At 39.3% G+C, this 9,345-nt stretch overlaps 2 long non-coding RNA genes across 2 annotated transcripts; both read right to left on the bottom strand.

The window, feature by feature from the left end:
* Nucleotides 1-327: 327 nt before the first annotated feature.
* LOC117530697 lies at nt 328-985 on the bottom strand. The gene is made up of 3 exons (XR_004566424.1): nt 953-985; nt 763-851; nt 328-656 (listed from the first exon to the last, which is right to left on the bottom strand). It is a non-coding gene; the product is annotated as an uncharacterized LOC117530697 (long non-coding RNA).
* A 1,630-nt stretch (nt 986-2,615) lies between these two features.
* Nucleotides 2,616-3,730, bottom strand: LOC117530696. The gene is made up of 3 exons (XR_004566423.1): nt 3,365-3,730; nt 3,103-3,274; nt 2,616-2,854 (listed from the first exon to the last, which is right to left on the bottom strand). It is a non-coding gene; the product is annotated as an uncharacterized LOC117530696 (long non-coding RNA).
* Nucleotides 3,731-9,345: the final 5,615 nt, after the last annotated feature.

Genomic DNA, 9,345 nt, shown 5'->3' with positions numbered 1-9,345 from the left:
GCTTACCAACCCCTAGAGCAAGAACACAGGTGACAGTGGTAAAAGGAAAAACTCTCTCTGATGATATTGAGGAAGAAACCTCAAGCAGACCAGGCTCAAAGAGATGACCCACTGCTTAGGCCATTCTAACAAAAAGATTTACAATACAGAACAGAACACAACAAGAGTCCATGCAGGTGTCCAGTACACTGTCAGGGGTGGGGTCATTGAGCAACTTGTTGAATCTGTTCCTACAGCAGACTCCATCCCGCAATAGCAAAGCTGGGTGCCTAAGATGGCGAGACACTGGAGGCAAGTGCAGAGCTGGGGGTTTTTGATGGAGTGTGGACCTGGTTAATTTTAATTTTGTTCTGGTACACCTCCTCTCTCCAGTAGAGAACAAGCCACTTTTAAACATGCCTCCGCTATGGCTTGCTGGTGGGTTTGAACATTCTAATTTTTGCAGTTTGCTTCGGCAAACTGCAAAAACAAAAGGCATTCCGCATATTTAGATAATAGTACAGCTTAGTACAAAAATGGTCAAAAGAAACCTCCTGAAGATGTTTACCATTAACACTAAAATTCCACAGCTGTATCCATCCTCCTGCTTCCTGTGCCTCAGTGTTGTGGCAGCCCACATCTCTGTATCGCCACTGCCAGTCCTTCTCAAAAAATTCCTAATGGCTGTTAAAACAGCAACAAAAGGATGAGGTAAATACTTTGGATTTAAAAACCAGGCAGCTGAAGGTCAACCAAAGAAACTGAGATTATTAAAAAATTCACCTCCAATTTTGCAGAATCTTGGGCTCATAAATGTCCTAATTTGAGAGGGGATCAACAAGCACCAGCTGCTTCTCTGAATGGTTGACAGTCTAAAATGTATTTATATTAATACAACAAAGAACAAGGACTGATGTATCAGCAGTCAACTGAAATGTTTATGTATGAAGCTCTGTGATGAGATGCTACATACCAGTAAAATCCAGTGGGCGCCGACGTTCAGAGGACAGATCCACATTTTCTCTTGTGAAAATACCTCATCTGAGGTATGTATTTGATAATTATCTACTTTATTAATGATGTGCATAGTTATCCAATGTTATCCAGAGTATTACTGGATCAAAAAGTATCAAAATGACCTTTCCGAGTGCCTGAAATCTGCCATTTACAAGCAGAGTGGATCCTACCACAGCATTCAGATGACGAACAGGGTTCTGTTAAAATAAGATTATATTACAAAAATGTTAGACCTAAAGGAGTATAAAGTAACACAGAGGAAGAAAACAAAAAGCAATGTGGCAACAGCTAGAGACATCGACTTAGACGTAGCATAGCAATGACAGAATAATGTTAGTGTTTTCAGACTTGAATGAACAGCGTCTTACATTATCAGCCAGCCACTGTGACACCTGCAGTGTCCGAAAGAATGTGTCATGCAATCGGTAAGGGCCAACAACTGCTTCAGCATTTCCCTTATCTGAAGCCCAAATCTTTTTGACTGCAGTAAAAAATAAATCAATCAACAACAGATTTGGGTGATATACCATTATGTGCCATTACTGTTACTAAACACGTACAGTACATGGACACCAGAATGTAATGTGCATTATGGGCCAGGAGCCTGTTTCAGGAAGGAGGTTCACACAACTATAACCGAGTTTTCTTCAAGGACATCTCTGAGTTTAGACAGCGTGTGTGCACTGTGACTGAAAGAAGTACTCAATGGGGCCCTGGTATTATGAAACAAAAATGCTAAATGAGATTTTCATCCAGTAAGTGTGTAATCCATTAAGTGGATCTGATTTTTATCTCATTGTAAGATGTAAAACTATAGTATTACTCATTTTGGGTGACACAAACACACACAGAGCAAACCTGCTTCTTGAATTGGACCAGCAGTAAAATCAAATACCAAGATGACAGAAGAAAATTGGTTCATTGTACTGAACTTGTACAGGAAAAGAAAGAACAAAAGAATAAGCTAGCAGACAGTTTGAACAGGCCAAACCCTCAACATGAACTCAGGTAGGCGAACAAATGACCGACCGGTCGGAACCCTATTGCTATAGTACAACCTCGATCTTCTGTGCTGTCCTTTTTCTGGCTTGTATCTTGTGAGTGCTGGAGATTCATTATTACAGAAACAATTATACCATGTTTATGTAAAATGTAAATTGACTTACAACTTGAATACTGTATGTATTGCATCTGAATAAAGGCTAAAATTAGAAAACTATGAATATGAAAATTATGGAACAATCTTAATAAAGAAATTAAAGAATTAAGGTCGCTTAAATTATTTAAAAAACATATTAGATGTATTAAATAAGTATGAAACTATGAAATAAGTCAGTGGGCTGCAAGAAAGTAAAAAAAAAAAGGTAATCTGTTAATAATGTTTGGAGTGTCTTAAGTTTAAATGTAACCTGTCAGAGATGTAATCTATTAATTAATGGTCATAATTATGAAATGGGTCAGTGGTATGTGACAAGTTAAAGAAATGCAATCTGTTAATGTTGACTATGATGCTGGATATTGAAAGATTGTATTGTTAAAAGGGGCAGAAATCATAAGACTTGTTCTTCTTTCTGCTCCTTTTCATTCTGGTATTGTGGTGCTTTGTTTTTGCTTTTCTGTTTTTCTTTTAAATGAATGAAATAAATATTAAAGAAGATGAAATAATGATAAATTGGGGGATATAGAACATTAAATACATTTTAATTACAACATATGTATTTAATCTACATAACACAACATCATAGGCAGAAAAGGGTCCTGTAGTAAATGCAATTTTACGATTTCTTCTTCGGGAAGGGCATAGGCAATAACTGTAGGCCTTTTTTGTGGTTCTTCAATTGGGGTTTGCAAGTGTGGGCTAAAGGGAAAAATAGGAAAGACGGATTAAGTTGACTGATTGAAATGCAGACGAGAGTGGTTCAAAAACTGCGGTACCAATGGCTGTAACACATAAAGATTAATTAACCATGAAACAGATTGTTGTTTTTCACTTCTCTTTTTTGGGGGGGTATTGCACTAATGGCAGTTCAAATTTGTACATATCTTAAACATGGTTTAGGTTTTACTCTGTTGGGTTTGAGTTGGATAAAAACCACACTGACATACCGTTTCGTAGGAATTGGGCTGTCTTCCTGTTCCAAACTCCTTTTATAAGGTTTTATGTGATCCATGCTGTATTTAGTTTTTAGTGGTAGACCCTCTGTACTTGACAAAGTCACTAGCTTTCCTTGAATTTCCTGGATCGTGTATGGGCCGTTGAAATCGGGCTCAATTCATCCTATAATAATAAGATATATTTTACTTGAAGCAAGTTTAAAAGTGGACAGAAGATCATACGCGAGTTATCTAAAAAGTAATAGCAGCTTACCCCCTTTCCTTCCTCGCTTTCTCATGTTGAAAAGAAGAACCTCTTGTCCAACAGTGTACACCACATCCTTGTTGTGCTTCTTTAGAACTCTTTTCTCATAAGCAAGTCTCTGTTTTAATTGGCCCTTGGAGATGTTCTCATGAGCACTTTCGTTTGCCTTCTCCATTGCTTGTCTTTTTCACTCATAAATGTTTTGTATGTGTCCTCCTCAGGAAGACTTAATGAAAGCTGAAATTAAATGTAGATTATTCAGCAAATAATCTGCTCGTACAAGCGTAGATTTTCTTTTCATTTAAATGTGATGTCCCCTTTATTTATTTATTTATTTTTTTGAGTAGCGCATAGGGTATCCTTTAGATACAGACCCACAAGCCGTCATCCCAAACTTACCGGCACATCCACAGGAACCTCTGAGGTTCTGTCTCCCTTCCATACATCAACATGAAAGGGGTGTGTTTGGTGGAGGTGTGGACTTTTGATCTGAGTGAGAACAGTGCACATCCCAGTTGTTTTGTTTTGGTAAAGAAGAAGCAGGTGTGTCCCCAGGAGTGTAGCAGGTGTGTGGAGACTTGAAGCTGTCAGTGTAAACAAATGATCTGACAAAGACTGGAATATTGATAGGTGATAGAGAAACAACTTGCCATTTTATGTTGTCATTTGTCTTTTCATCTAGGCCATTTGTCCGAGGATAGTAAGCAGTTGTTACACTCCTCTCTATACCCAGAAGGCCACAGAGGTTGTGGTTGAGCTGAAGAAAAAGAACACACAAACACACACACACAATATATACTTCCTTAAATCTAGTAAACACCAAAGTACTTTAAAAATGCACATACCTCGTTCATAAATTCTCGCCCCTGATCAGACAAAATCCGCTTTGGGCAACCATGTCGATAAATCATTTGGCAGATCTTCTGAGCTACTTCCGATGCTGATTTTGTTTTTAAAGGGAAGGCTTCAACCCACTTGGAAAAATAATCCGTGGCTGTAAAAATGTATTGATAGCCATCTGCAGTTTTCGGGAGAGGTCCAGTGAGATCAACTCCCAGCAACTCCCAGACAGCCGACACCTACAAAAAACAAAAAGTTATTAGTTGGAAAAAAATGTGTAGTAAAAAGTAAACATCTATGTTTTGTAAGGGTTGTGCAGCTGCCAAAGCCTTTCCTGATCGCTGGCAACTGTCACATTCTGAGACCTTGAAGAAAAACTATTATTGACATGGCCAGGTGATTTTTGTGCAAAACACATAAGCTCAAGATACATACCCATGTGTCAATATTAACACTCATGCCTTGCCAGTAGAACCTGGAGCACATGGCAGAGCGTGTTTTTACTGTCCCTGTGTGGCCACCAATGGGAGAGAAGTGGAACTCAAATTGTTAAAAGTAAATTTTTAAGCATATCTTTTTAGAGCTCCTTTTTGACCTCTGGAATACCCTCCTGGGTATTTTCCCAAGGAGATGTAGTTCAAAATTTCTTCATATTTACCCTCCATAATAACTGTAACTGTAAAAGATGAGCATATTTTGTTGTGGAGATAAATAACCTCACCTTGTAACACAAAAAAGTGTGCAATAAAGTGACTAACCAGACAAACCAATAAGGACTGGGCAAAAGGCATCTGTCGGGTGGGCGGGCAGAGTTTGGATACCTGGACAGCAGTCAGTGGGGCAGACAAACCAGTAAGGACTTGGTAAAAGGCATCGGTCGTGTTACGGTCTGGACTGGACTGGTAGAATGGCTGAACCTAAATGCAGGGAGCAGAGAAGAGAATGGTTTAAATGAAAACCAAGGTTTATTAACAGCTGAATGTGCAACAAAGAAATAAACAGAAATGCTGGAGGGCTGGCGGTGGAACTAGGGCACTGCAGATGGGGCTGGTGGAATATGGAGCAGGGTTCTCGCCAGAGCACTTGAGCATAAGGAGCCCCTGTGCTGTGATTTGGATCCCCTACGCTGTGATTTGGGCCCCTGTGCTGTGATTTAACCAGGATGGGGGCGTTTCTAATTTTTGTTTTTATTTGTTTGTTTTTCTTTTTTTACAGGACATGTCGTACGTTATTTAATGTCCCAGTTAGCAACACAAAGTCGCCCTCAAAATGCAAGAAATAGTGTTTGAAAGGGTTATAAATTTCAAACTTTTCTGGGGGGCATGCCCCCAGACTCTCCTACAATACGCGCGCCTGCAACGCTCGTCGCGCAGCTATGCCCCCCTTTGCTGTACAAAAATCCTGGTGAGAACCCTGTGGAGGAGTGTAACCAAAACCAGGGAATGACAGGACAGCGCCAGGTGGCTGCTCGCGGGACTGAGAAGTGACTGAGGAACAGAGGAAACAGAGTGGTAAGTGACGTGCACTTATAATCTCAGGCTGAGGAAATACGAGGCAAAAAGCAGTTCCAAAAAAAAGGTAGATTATTGTCTGTACTGTACAAAAGAAGGCAGGCAAGAGACAGGCAGGAACCAGGGCAGCCCACAGCAGGTGAGGTGGGCAGGCAGAGGTTGGATGCCTGGACAGCAGTCAGCGGGGCAGACAAACCACTAAGGACTGGGCAAAGGCATCGGTCGGGTGGGCAGGCAGAGGTCACACACAAAGCTGAGGTCCAAAAGAGAATGATGGCTGGAGAGCTTCGCAAAAGCACAAGACAATCTAGCACTGGGGTGGAAAAAGAGAGGAGATAGAGTTTACTGTACACTATATACCATAGAGCTAAATACAAAATCTAAACACGTAATGAGCTTCTGATGACTTCAATGAGCACCCACTGTCATAAATGTAAAATAGGCTAAAATGAGGTTTACGTTAACAACTGGACAACATTTCAGGCCAACATTGTAAATAACAAACTGTTCTTAATGTTTTGCCTGGTGAAATATATGTTTAATCAAAAATAGACTTAATTGTGATACTACTAATTATTAATTTATATATAATTATACCTAACAATTTATTATACCTACTTTGAAAACATTGTACTGAGTTGAAAAACAGAACAGATACATCTGCTCAAGTGGCAAATAAGTTGTTTAACCATTAATAGGGTTTGTGTGCCTAAATTTTTTTATTGGCGCAAAAATCGTGTTAACCGTTATTGGCATCTGTAAAAATGCACACAGACTGTTGTAAAGATTCGCATTTTGCGTTTCACAATTTTTGTTGATAATATAGATATAATATTATTATAATTTTTAGCAGCGTGTAAAACATGTTATAAACTTGTATAATCGTTTTATGTGCCTACATGAGTTCGAACCACGATGCCAGTATGTAGTTTTCATCCAAACAAATTTTGACATCACGTTGCTAAAGTCATCCAACGGCAAAATTTTACTTTAAAGGCAGTGTGTGCATGCAAACCGTTACTTTTTTAAATTGAAAAGACACTTAATACTGTATTTTCAAGCAAAGAAGAAACTTACATGAATTCTTCTCGGTGGTGGGTAGAGAAAAAAAAAACAACAAAATGCGCATGCGCAGTTGCGCGTGAAGTGAGTTACATCATATCCACATGTGCAGTTGCGCGAGGCACCTCATCTCGATGGGTGACGTCTTCAAGTCCGGGGTAGAGCGATGTGCGCATGCATGCGCAGTAGCACAGCACACCTCATCTTGACGTTCGTCTCATCTCGACAGGACACCTGCTACCTCGCTCAGAATACACTGAGCGAGCCGCATTACGGCTTCCATCAACAAAGTAGTTGTGAAAAATTAATTAATATGTTTGTGTACTAATTAAAAGTCAGGAAACGCATAGAAATGGCATTAACTGGTTACCGCATTCACTGCATCTCGACGGGACACCGGCAGTAATTCGGCTCACGCAGTGTATTCCTACGCCAGCCTTTTGCTGGTGTCTGACGGGACGGCCGCCACGACGACAGGGGTAATGGAGTAACAGCGTTCTCCCATCATGGTTAATGTGTACTTCCTGTTTTAACTTCCTGTTTGCGGTGATGAAAGTGTGCTTCCAGTTTGAGGTCATGGCGGAAACTGAGTCGGATGGACTATGACGCCGCCGCCTTGCGCTGCTCGGTATTAGTGTTTCTCTGTTATAACCACTGTGTGTTAGGATTTGGAATGAAAATCACATTGCTTTATGTGTGTTTCTTGCAGAAACCATGAATTCATCCAAACTGTTAAATCAGACCATTCAGTGGTTGATGGATGTTTCATTCCAACTCGCGTGCCTTGATTGAGACAGTAACGTCAACTCGGAACATGATGTAATTTTGGTTCCAACTGTGCTGAACTACTGAATGAACCTTGAATGTTTTAAATATATTTTTAAATCATTTAACAACATACAGCAACTAGTGATGGGATGATGATACCTCAAGGAGTGTATTAACACACTACACAAACTGTCTGCACTGTGTTGGTCACTTAGTAGTGACCCCTGCAGTAGTTCTAAAATCATTGCAGGTAAACAAAATGAAAATAAGATGGAAAAGCTAACATACTGCAAACCCAACATCAGCCTGTGAAATAGTTAATCGCCAGTAAAATATGATCTCATCATTGCATAATCTCATGTGCTCAATTTGTGTGTCGAGTTAAGCTGTTCATGAGAAGAGTTTAAAATTTGCTTAAAACCCTGTTTGTGTAAATGCTAAACTGAGTTGGTTTGTAAAATATAGCAAATTTGTCTGTAATAAAATTCAGAGTTAAAAATTGTAACTTATGTATGGAAATTTGTTAACATAAGTGTTAAAGCATATGAAATAAAAGACTAAAAATAGATTCATTTATGCATTTTTTTTGAGGAACAAAGGTTTCTGAAGGCGATTTGTCCTCTTACACACCTGTTCCCCTGCCTTAGAAAAAACTCTTTCCCAGGGTACAGATGAAGATGGTAAGCATAAAAATTTCAGTGCGAGGTGATAAAGGTGTGGATATGTTTTCTGGTTATTCTTCCAGTATTGTAAAGGAGTACAAACATATCTAATTGGAAAAATAACAGTAAACAAAGATTTACCTTATTTGGTGTCAAAAGATCAAAATTATTCCAGACTGGGGAAATATCTTTGAACAAGGGCAAGCAAAAATCCAACAGCAAAACTCCATCCAACAAATCCGCAACATGTCGATACAGTTTGTTTCCTTATAAACACAATTTGGCACAACGCAGTCGAACGACACAGTTCCTGTATTGGTTACATGATTTTTTTCTTAAAGCGATACACGAACCAATACAGGGTTTAACTCTTGTGTGCTCGCACAGTGCTGACGCACCAGTGTTGTTCATCCCATCACTAACAGCAACACACTCAGGTTCAGGTACTGTTAAAATAAATATAAAAATATTTAAGCTATCAAATTTACATGAATTTACATTTTATGATGATTTATTTAATTAATTTAAAGTCTGATTTATGCAGCTGCAGCTCTGTAACTCCGTGCTATGCAGTGACGTGCGTGACAGTTTTAAAGTTCTCCATCTCTGGATTTTGCTTTATTATGGACTAATTTGACCCTCAACAAGTTTTTCTTTCTACAGTCATCACCTCCAGTTCAAAGGTTAGCTGTACATTTTCCTCTTTTACTGACTTCGTGCTGTAAAATGTGTGGACTTTTCTGATCCATTTATCAGTGTGCGCGCTATATAATATGATGATTGTTGGAAAGGCAGTAAGTTCATTGAGTGAGAGATGTTCTAGTTATATCAAGGTGTAGTGAGACCTCTAGGGCGAGTACTGGTAAGTGCGGTCTTTAGCTCAGTCTTACACAACACTGTAATTAGTTCAACATGTGGCCGGGGCATGGGCAGCCACACTGACAGCTCAAATTATGTGCGTAGCTGACAAATGTAAGTTTAATATCATGAGAGCTACATGAATGATGGATATGTGTTTGTCACTGTATGAGCAGTGTGTAGTTTGGGTTTCATAATATTTGTTCTTAGTTCTGTTGTATTTGAGACCATTTAGCAGTAGGAGCTACATGCTAATGCTAGTACCAGTGCAGTGCTAGCCGTATAGTCT

Source organism: Thalassophryne amazonica, chromosome 18 (assembly GCF_902500255.1).
Source record: "Thalassophryne amazonica chromosome 18, fThaAma1.1, whole genome shotgun sequence".
Classification (NCBI taxonomy): Eukaryota; Metazoa; Chordata; class Actinopteri; order Batrachoidiformes; family Batrachoididae; genus Thalassophryne; species Thalassophryne amazonica.
This window is presented reverse-complemented; position numbering and strand designations above follow the sequence as displayed.